Source organism: Papaver somniferum, chromosome 10 (genome assembly GCF_003573695.1).
Source record: "Papaver somniferum cultivar HN1 chromosome 10, ASM357369v1, whole genome shotgun sequence".
Classification (NCBI taxonomy): domain Eukaryota; kingdom Viridiplantae; phylum Streptophyta; class Magnoliopsida; order Ranunculales; family Papaveraceae; genus Papaver; species Papaver somniferum.
In genome coordinates, this window is record NC_039367.1 from 153,279,097 (window position 1) to 153,290,739 (window position 11,643).

At 34.7% G+C, this 11,643-nt stretch overlaps 1 pseudogene; it reads right to left on the reverse strand.

The window, feature by feature from the left end:
* Nucleotides 1–628: 628 nt before the first annotated feature.
* LOC113316565 lies at nucleotides 629–3,736 on the reverse strand (annotated as a pseudogene).
* Between the last annotated feature and the right edge of the window lie 7,907 nt (nucleotides 3,737–11,643).

Sequence of the window (11,643 nt, forward strand, 5' to 3'; positions counted from 1 at the left end):
CCAACTTTGTTTTTTTCCCAATATCCCTGGGATGGGTACTGATGTATGGGTCATGCATGATTATGGAGTAAAAAACTCATGGGCTAAAAGTTTCAGCACTTCCAAATGTATAGTTCCCAAAAATTTTGGTACCCAACCGATATGGCTCAGAGATGATGCGATCCTGATATATTCTTTTCAAGGTTTTGATTTATGGAATACGGAGGATGACACAGTAACAAGGGTCTGGGGAATGGGATGGAAGAACATACAGATTTATTTAGAGAGCCTTGTTTCACTTAACTCAGGTACTTATGTGGAGAAGGCGACAGCGAAAATAGAACATCAAGTAAGCCTAAGCCGTAAACGGCCGTGGGTGATAGACAATCAAGTAAGCCTAAGCTGTAAAAGGCCCAGGTAATAACTATGTTATCTAGCTTAATTATGCACTTGGTAAGATGTACTACATGAGAAAGATTCATGATCTGATGAGAGTCAAGATAGGGTGTACTCATAATTTCATAACATGGAAGCAGTATATACAATCTGAGACAAAAATGTTGTCAATCCATCCCGAGATTGCAGAGCTACATGATCAGTTTACCATCCTAACATTTGCAGAGCTACATGATCAGTCTGCCCGTTTTAGCTTGAAATTATAGTTTCTATCATATCTTTAAATGCAATTACTATCTTCTTCTACATCTGTTTTTCTTTCTTCTATGGTTTTCATTATTTTAGTTGGCATATATGGTCATAGTCATATACACAATACACTAGTCAGTTTGCAGTTCTTGTACAGTAAGAACAGAAAACAAAGTCATAAATACATTAGTTTTTGGCACATACCAGCATGAATTTCAGAGTTGATTGAGTTTTGATCATCTAGCGCAGTATGAACCAAAATATCAAAATGGAAATAGTTGTACCACCTGGTCCACCACTAGGGTTTCTTCTCATCAAATGCCAGTATACCCGAATTCAATTTAGCAACTTCAGGCCTAATCTGGGAGCTACAGGCAAAAACACAAGTAATGAGTTAGAACTTAGAAAGCTATAAGAAACTGTATGTACAACCTCATAAAACTTGGGCAAGAAAAAAATCTGAAACTTAAATTAGTGTGCGGTGTGCAAATTATTACAAACATGGAATCAAGCTGAACAACAACTAGGAAAATCCCTAGACTTTTCCAACATCCCTTCACTAACTTCTGCTTCATCATCAGAAGCCATAGTATTTTCCTCTTCTCCACGTGGCCCATGACACCAACAACAAATTGGATTACTGGATACCCAACTCTCTTTACTATCACCATTATTTGTAACTTTGTCAACAACACTTAATTATGATTAAACCAACTAACAACACCGAAAAAGCTGTACCTAAGGTGAAAAATGCCACTGCAATGCTGGACATGCTCTTTGGCAGCTGTCTGTAATAGAATTCTATTTGTCCAATTACATTAAAAGCCTCCGCTAAACCATTCAAACAAAATTGCGGAACTAACCACAGTGCTGATATTTCTTCTGCGAATGCGTTCTACTATCCTTGCAACAGCCATGGATATGCATGAGAGCAATAATCCGATACCCATTCTTATTGTTGCACTGATCCCATTTGGTTTTCCTGTGTACCTTGCAAGTACGAGAGCAGTTATTCGATCATAAAATGCTACCCATATTGTTAAAGTAGTGATTGTGAACAGAGCAAAGGACCCTGCTGGAATATCAAAGCTAGTGGTTATGTGTCGATCCATGGTTTTTGCTTGGAGAACTGGAATGGAGTTCTGTGAGAGTGCCATATAGGTCATGAAACCGGTAGACCAGATAGGGATAACTCTGATTAGTGATTTGAGGGTTTCTACTTGACTGACAGTGCAGAGCTCCCACGGTTTGGTAGGTGATCCGCCAGGTTTTAAATCTTCATCGGGATCTCTAGCGATGCAAGCTTTGTTTAGAAACCTACATATATTGCGGGTAAACAACAGATGAACATAATGATAACAACAACAGATGATCACTAAATTGAAATTGTAATTTGTAAAGACATTTATCCAGCTAAAGTTGTTATGAGGCGATCTGGCCATGCCAGCAGAGTTGGTTATTGGCAGTTCTTACTCTGCTAGAACTGAAACATACTAATTTTCTTAGTTGAACGCTAAAATGGATGCCACATTGTTAGGAAAAATTGTTTCATACCCAATGTAAACTATAGTCTATTTTGGGGTTCATCTGCTCAAGATCAATAAGCTTTGCATCCTTGTTGTAACAATAACTACTAAAAAAGTGATTCTGGTGGAAGTGGTACCTTAGGTTGTTTGATGGTGCAACAAGCTTTAAATCCTTGCTATAATAATACACCCCATCCGAGTTAATTGGTTGGGTAGCAAGACCAAGGTCAAGACGTCTATTTGTCCATGCAGATACAAATACTTTAGCAAATCCAGTAAACAAGCCTGTGCTAGCTTTCACTTGATGTAGAAAGAATTCTCAAGGAAGAAGAAAAAAGGCCGACAAGAACATAAGAACCGCAGGAACTGCGAAACCTACTTGACATACCTGTCAAGGCAAGCAAAGTTGAAATTCCAATTGTAGCATAATAAAAGTTGAAGTAGGTCTGTAAAATCTCTTCTTTTTTTTGCGGGGTCATCTCTTTTAGCCATCTGATCCGCAGCAAATGCAATCGAACATGGTCTAATGCAACCAGCTCCAGTAGACATTAGTCCAAGAGATGATAATAGAAATATGAACTGAGCTGGTGTCGCCGAGTCACATACATATAAACACAAATCACAGGGTTTTGGTTTCATCTCTGGAAACATGGCCGTTAACCATAACTGGACTATCCCCTACAAAATTGAAGTTAAGTTTCTTCACACCATGGCAACTTAAGTATCATACTTAAAGTCCAATTTCAACTGACTTGGTTATACAATTAGGCCTAAAGCTATGAAAGCTAGTTTCTTAACCACCATTTTCGAAGACGAATCAAACAGGGGGTTAATTGCCTGAATTGCATTCACATACTAAAACAACAGTAAAATTTGTGAAAATTCATAAAGTTTTAGAACTTACAAGAAGCTAGCAATGGAACCCAAAGCAATAGCTCTAAATCTTCCCAAGTATGAATCAGAGAGAAAAGCCCCAAAACTAGCCAAGAAATTTAATGAAGCTGACCACATTGACAAATAGTTACCCCAGTAGCACTACTGTAATGATATTCATTCATCAAATACAAAATTAAATTTGGTTGAATCCCATCACTTGCCACTTTCTCAAATGCTTCATTCGCTGAAAACCCCCACAAATTATCACAAATTATTCCTTGAAATTTCATTCAATCACTTCAAAATCACAACTCAAAATTAATGATAAAGATAAAAAATTTACCTATGATGAAAGGAAGGGTTTTTAGACCACCCTTTTTACTTGTGTTCTCTTCAATGGGGGATTTTTGATTCTGAGTTTTCTCCACTAATTTCATTTTCTCCTCCATTGCTTCGCTGTAGCTCATCTTTCTTTGAGTTTGCAATTAGGGTGCTGGGAAATTGAGGTCGAAATCCATTCACTGAATTGATAATGGCTGATGGATTAGGTTCTTCATTAAGGTTCTGAATTTAATGCGAGTATGTCATCAATCTTGATATTCCGCCATTTTTTCTTTCTTTTTGAGGACAAAAACAAAAAATGGTGAAAATCGGGAAAGGAGATAGACCGCTGACACTATACATTGCTCACGCTGAATCAGTCCGTTTCTCTGAACCGAAAAGGTTTTACAAGCTAAGTTAGATTCTTCCGGAGATCTGTTATTAGGGTCTATTCATACTTATTGTTGGAGATAAGAATACAGCTGTGTAACTTAGTCAGCTGAACGAGTACACAGCGAGAGTCGTATGACTAAATTTACAATCGGTTTAGTCTTTGGTATTTTTAATTTGTTTTAAGTCTTTTGATTTAGTTAGAGTCTGTAACAAATTCTGTTTTCCATTATCACTATAAATAAGATTCTAAGATCTCCATAATATATGTGGAAGATATTCTACCAAAAATAATGTTCTAAGTTGGTATCAGGAGGGTTCGATCTCCTCGCTTTTCCGCTGTAACATCCACCACCATCACAACCACTTTCATATCATCATCCAAACACTCAAATCCCTATCTCCAAACTCTTTATGTTCATCTTCAACTCTCACGCAAACGACAAAAGAAGAACAAAAAAAAAAGTAATTGAATCAGATCTATAAACTCTTTTCTTTTTAATAAAATAATTTCTTCTCTAAAATCTGTGGTCGGCTTATCAAATAGAAGAAATCAAATCCATGGTGGATTTATCAAACCTTTTAGAAGTGTTTTTTTTTCATCTATATCACTAATCTCCACCATCTTTCACACCATCAATACATGTCCCTATTCCCATCAACATCCTCTTTCAAAATCAGTTAAACAACATTATCACTATCAATACCACTTATGTCTGTTAACCAACACTCAAATCCCTATCTCCAAACTCTTTATGTTCATCTTCAACTCTCACGCAAGCGACAAAAGAAGAACAAAAAATAAAAATAAATAATTGAATCAGATCTATAAATTCTTCTCTTTTTAATAAAATAATTTCTTCTCTAAAATCTGTGGTCGGCTTATCAAATAGAAGAAATCAAATCCATGGTGGATTTATCAAACCTTTTAGAAGTGTTTGTTTTTCATCTATATCACTAATCTCCACCATCTTTTACACCATCAATACATGTCCCTATTCCCATCAACATCCTCTTTCAAAATCAGTTAAACAACATTATAACTATCAATACCACTTATGTCTGTTAACCAACACAGATCAATAACTTTTGTGTCTGTTAACCAACACAGAACTATAACTTTGAAGAGGTATTTCGACTATCTCATACTAAGACTGTGAAGAGGTATTTTAACTATCTCACACTATGAATTTGAAGAGAAACACCAATTTTCTCATACAACAGTTTGAGGGGCAGTTACAAGTTCGTTTCATTAAGTTCAAAAGATCAGCTAAGGGATATCTTCACCACGGTTCCAATACATTAGAAGCAAGTTGCACATTCGCAAGCTCCAGTACAACTTGAGGGGGGATGGTAGAGATAAGAATACAGCTGTGTAACTTAGTCAGCTGAACGAGTACACAGTGAGAGTCGTATGGCTATATTTACGATCAGTTTAGTCTTTGGTATTTTGAATTTGTTTTAAGTCTTTTGATTCAGTTAGAGTCTGTAACAAATTTTGTTTTCCATTATCAGTATAAATAAGACTCCAATATCTCCACAATATCTGTAGAAGATATTCTACCAAAAATAATGTTCTTTTTCTCCGCCCTCTTTCCTGCGAAACTGAGTCGAATCGATTTTTAAAATTTTCTGATTTTTCAGCCTTTTTCTTTTAGATTTCTTCTTAAATCCTATTCATTTGTTTCAATGTTTTGATTCCACTATCAATCTTGGTTCTTTTCTTTGTTTTTAACAGATTTAATGGTGTCTATATGATTTTTTATTTTCATTTCCAATCTCTTCTATGACCTTAAATTTTTTCTTTCTTTTTGAAGTTTATTACTGTATTGCTAATGGATTTATAATTTTTTTGCAGGGCCATCTTACCATTCACCATGAGAAGCTTCCATTATTGGGCTTTTGCTTTGATTAATCTCTTTCTGTCAACATTATTGTTGCAGCCAAGCGCAGATTTGATTTCATCTCCGCCAGCAGTTTTGCAAGCCATCAATCAAAGAATGGTTATTATCAGTATGAACCAGTATTGCATTTTAGATTATGTATATAATCACAAACAGTGCCGATTCAACATTGTGTGAACCAGAATTTGAATTTTCAAAATTTAATAATTCCCCCTATAGATCAGCGTAATTTGTGGGTTTCCAGCTATTCTCTAAATATTTCCGAGTTGACTGTAATCGACTTCAATACTAGAATCCGGTATATTTCTTCTTCGAATATATCCTTTCCTTTTTTACCTCTTCATAGTTATAACAATATAACTATTTTCAGTTATAAAATATTCGATTTTCTCCATTATATTGAGCTGAAAACAAAGCCTTTACTCATATTACCTTCTTCTGGAACTCCTTTAAGAGACTTAAAACTTAGTGCAATGGCTTCATCTTCAAACAAACAAGTTTATTTTCTCAATTCACAAATGAATGAAGCTCGTATCCGTGATTTCAATCAACGTAATCTTAGGAAAGTTGTGGGTTCAACAAGGGCTATATCAGTTGGAAAAGAAGAATGGAAAAACACCTTGATTGGCAAACTACATTCAAAAGATCTGGTGGAAACAAATATTGTAAGGAAAGAAGTCAATATTCTTTGGAAGCAATATCGAATCAAAAATATGAGAGGTCTGGATAAAAATATTTACCCCTTTCAGTTCATATCCAATGAAGTTGTAGAAGCAATTCTTAAAAGAGGGCCTTGGAATGTTCAAAAGAGTCATATCACTCTTGTGAAATACAATCCTTCAATTGCTGTAAAGGATCATGATTTTTCACACCAAGAGTGGAATGTGCAATTCAAAAATATCCTTCTTGAACATAATGCAATACCTGTCATTGATGAAGCTTTGGTAGAATTGGGACCTAAAATATGGACAAATCCTGATAATTGTCGTCCAGACTCTGGCGCTGTTATAACTGCAAGGGTTAAGATTGATCTCAAGAAGCCTATGCACAGGGGAGAATGGTAGAACACTGCTGCTGGTGGAGTTACTTGGGTTCGGTATCACTGGGAAAGACAGCCACACCTTCTTTGTAATCATTGTTTCACTGTGGAGCATAATGATGAAGAATGTGAAAATACTGAGCTGGATCTAAAGATTAGAAGATACACTAATGAAGAATATATCAGTTACTGTCATAATTTAGAAAGACATTATGGAGTGGAAATAATTGAGGATCTGGACCAATTGTTGCAACAAATCTGTGAAGCAATTCGTAGAAAGTTGGAGGAACAAGAGAAGGAAGAAAAACTAAAAGAAGCTAGGAAAGCAAAACGATCTAGAAGTGAGGATGATACTGAAACTGAAAGTAACATTGGTAACAATACTGGTTCTACTGATAAAATAGATAATTTTGATGGCATGGAGCATGATTTGGCTGAGGAAGGAGATCAACCTACAGGAGAGAACTCTCATGGTATGGTGGAGGCCTCTGCTGTTGTGGTAATATTCTCAACAAACTTTAATTTTCTGCATAATTTTCAGCTTCTGTTTTCTAGCATTTCTTTAAATATGAGGATCTTATCCTGGAATGTTCAAGGCTGAGCCAAAAAATTCACTAGAGATCAATTATTTGTGCTAGTTAAGAAACAATCGCCTAATTTTCTACTTCTTATAGAAACTAAAGTAGACAGTGATAGAATGGTTTCTCTAGAAATTTCCCTAGGCTATTGTAATCATGTTAATATTAATAAAGTTGGTTTTGCTAGAGGTTTAATTCTCATGTGGAAGGATGGTATTTTTTTGTGAAATTCAACATATTTCCAATAATATGATACATGTCATTACTAGAATAGATCCTTGTAAACCAGAAGTTCTCATAACCTTCATGTATGGCTCCACTTATTTTGATAAAAAGAAAGAGAAATGGGATTTACTAATGAATATTAGTGAAAATATTTTGTAACCCTGGTTAGTTCTAGGTGATCTAAATTTTCATCTCCATGATATTTCTGAGGCTTCTAATTTTTCTACTGAGGATAGATATGTTCAGGAAAGAGCAATGGGATTTACTAATGAATATTAGTGAAAATATTTTTCAACCCTGGTTAGTTCTAGGTGATCTAAATTTTCATCTCCATGATATTTCTGAGGCTTCTAATTTTTCTACTGAGGATAGATATGTTCAGGAAAAAATGAACAAGTGTGGTCTTATGGATATTGGCTATACAGGTAAGAATTTTACTTGGACTAGCAATAGCTTTGGTACTGGTAGTAGGAAATCTAGAATTGACATGGCCTTAGGTAATAGTTATTGGTTCAGTTGTATTTATCAATCCAAGCTTTTACACTTAGTTCAAGCTGGCTCTGATCACTTCCCCATCATGCTAGTCCCAAAGGAAATGGATAGTAACTCTTGGAGACCTTTTAAGTTTTTTGCAATGTGGATGAAACATTTTGCTTTTAAGAATAAACTTCAGGTTGCTTGGAGTACTAATATTAATGGTTTTGCTACTTTTAATTTGAGCAATAAAAAAAAAAGAACTAGGAAAAGATTGCCACATTGGAATAAAGTTGAGTTTGGAGATATTGATAGGAATATTATTAATCTACAAACTCAACTTAAAAATATTCAGAATGATATGTCTTATAATTCTCAGCATGATAATATTGTTGTTATCACTAAGAAACTCGATGATTGGTTTAATATTAATGAAGATTTTTACAGGCAAAAATCTGGTGATTCTTTTATTACTGAAATGGATCATAATACCAAATATTTTCACACTCTAGCTAATAGAAGAATGTGTAGGAAAAATATTGATTGTCTTTGTGATGCTAATGGTGTTTGGTATAGTGATTCTAAAGATATTGCTAATTTGCTTGTGAATCATTTTTCTCAGGTTAGTATAATCATTTATCCAGTGTTTACTGACATTACTTTTGATATTCTTCCTACCATTATTACTGCTCAAGATAACAACAATTTGACTAGAATTCCTACTATAGATGAAATTCACCAAACAATCAAATATATGAGTGCTTGGAGTTCCCCTGGGCCTGATGGGTTTCAAGCAGGATTTTATAAATATAATTGGGAGATAGTTGGTAAGTATATTTTTACTGCTGTTCAGAGTTTCTTTGAAACAGGTTATATGTCTAAGGAGTTTAATAAAACCTATCTTAGTTTGATTCCTAAAACTGATAATGTTAAGAGTCCAGTGGATTTTAGACCAATAGGATTGTGCAACACAGTTTATAAAGTCATATATAAGATTATTGCTGATAGAACTAAACCCTACTTAAAGCATCTAATATCTGATTATCAAGCTGCTTTTGTCCCAGGTAGAGATATTCATGATAACATTATTGTTGCTCATGAAATGATACATACTATGAAGCATAAAGAGGGTTATAGTGGAACAATAGCCTTAAAACTTGATCTTTCTAAGGCATTTGATAGAATTGAATGGAATTTCCTTCTAGGTGTTCTTAAGCAATTTGGTTTTGATGCTAAATTATGTGGTTTCATAGAACAATGTATATCCATTACTACTATTTCTGTGCTTCTGAATGGTTCTCCCACTCAAAGTTTTTCTCCAACTAGAGGTATTAGAAAGGGTGATCCTTTTTCACCCTATCTCTTCATTCTTTGTATGAAATTCTTATCCAGATTGCTCTTAAATGCTGAGACTAATCACTTAATTTCAGGTGTAAAAGCAGCTAGGAATGCTCCAGGTATCACTCATCTTATGTTTGCTGATGATATTTTTATTTTCACTAAGGAAGATATGCACAATATAGAGGGTATTATGGGTGTTGTTGACTATTTTAGCAGTGTTTCTGGACAGTTGCTCAATCTAGACAAATATAGTGTTTACTTTAGTCATAACATTCCTCCAAGTTATAGAGATATTCTAGCAAGAGAACTTAAAATGAATGAAATGACTGACACTGATAAATACTTGGGTGTGACTTTGTTAATTGGTAGGGATAAAACCAAGGCTTTTAAACCTCTTATGCAATCCTTTGGCACTAGACTGAAGTTTTGGAAAGGTAAAACAATGAATCACTCTGCTAGAACAACTATGGTTAAATATGTTTTGAATGCTTTGCCTACTTATCAAATGAGGTGTTTTAGAATTCCTAAAACTATGATAGATCAGATGGATTCCATCCAAAAACACTTTTGGTGGGGGCATAGTGATAACAAGGGATTGTGTTTGATAGAATGGAACAAGATGCATGTTCCAAAAGCTCTTGGTAGCCTTGGTTTTAGAAACCTTGAACACTTCAATACAACTTAGTTAACTAAGATTGCTTGAAAAGCCTGTAATAATGATAACTCTTTATGTATGCAGATTATTAGAGCCAAGTATGTAAGAATGGTAATTTACTTCACCTAGATAAATTAAAATAGGATTGGTCTTGGCTTTGGAGGATTATATACTCTGGCATTGAAGTTGTGCAACAACATTCCAAATGGATTTTTCAATGTGGCACAAAAATTAAAATCAGGGTAGACAATTGGATTATTGGTCTTAATAGTCCACCTGTTCCAACAGTGGGACTTTCTAGCTTTGTTTCTTTTAATTTTGTCTGTGATTTGTTCTATCCTGGTACTAGAATTTGGAATGAACAATTATTAGCGCTATGTTTGATGTAGAAACTTCTAATGCCATTCTTAGTATGTATGTACCTGATACAGTGGAGGATTATCTAATCTGGAAACCAGATAGGAGAGGTAAGTTTTCTGTGAAAAGTGCATATAATGCACTCTGTGATGAAGATGTTAATAATGCTATCAGTGGTGACAGTATACCTACAGAGGTTTGGAAAAAACTTTGGCACCTTAAAGTTCCTCGTACAGTCCAATTATTTATTTGGAAATGCCTGAAAAATATTGTGCATGTTAGGGGAATTTTAGCTTCTTATAAGGCTGATATAGATTCTCAATGTAGCCTTTGCAGCAACAACACTGAAACTATTAGTCATATACTGGTAGAATGCTCTTATGCTAGAGCAGTCTGGAATGCTTTAAATGTGAATGTTTCAGAGGTTATACATAACTTTAACTCCATACAGGATTGGATTATATCTTGGTTTTATTCTAACACAGATGAAGGCAATAATAGTTTTCCCATGGCTGATTCTATTATCATCAAACTTATGTGTGCTGTTTGGTACATATGGAAGGATAGATGCAGTTGGATTTTCCAGACTGTAAAACCTAATATTCACAGTACTATTTCTAGAATATATAATCTTATTAAGCAATGTGAATCTGTTTCTGTTTCATCTAGTGTTTCTAGCAGAAGACGTATTCTTCCTAAAATTTGGTTTTCACCAGATACTGGTTATATTAAAGTTAATATTGATGCTTCTTATGTTTACGAAACAAGAAAGGGTAGTATTGGACTAATAGTTCGTGATCATGCAGCGCATGCTCTAGCGGTGAAAGGTTTTAGCTTGGATGAAGAAATGGAAGTTGATATTGGAGCAGAACATTTTGAATGTAAAGCCTTGATCAAAGCTGTAGAATGGATAGAAGAATATGGATTCAATAAAGTGATAATTGAGACTGACTGCGAGAATTTGGTGAACTCTATATATATGGAAGACCCACAAGTGCACTGGATCAATCATCACCTTTTCCTTTCAGTTAAAAACAAATTTTCAAATCATGAATTTTGGTTTTGCAAGTTAGTTAATAGGTTAAGTAATAGTGTGGCTCATGAGTTAGCAAGAAAAGCTAGACTTGAAGCTAGTACTTTCTCTTTTGTTTCAAATTTTCCTCCAGACATTGTTAAGTAGATTGAGGATGATCATGTTATTTTCCTCCAGACTTGAAGCTAGATTGAGTTTAATCAATAAAATTTTCTGTTAGTATAAAATAAAAAAAGATTCTTCCGGAATTCATTTACCCATGAAAACCCCATTTCAACAAGGTTAGGGGGGGGGGGGGGG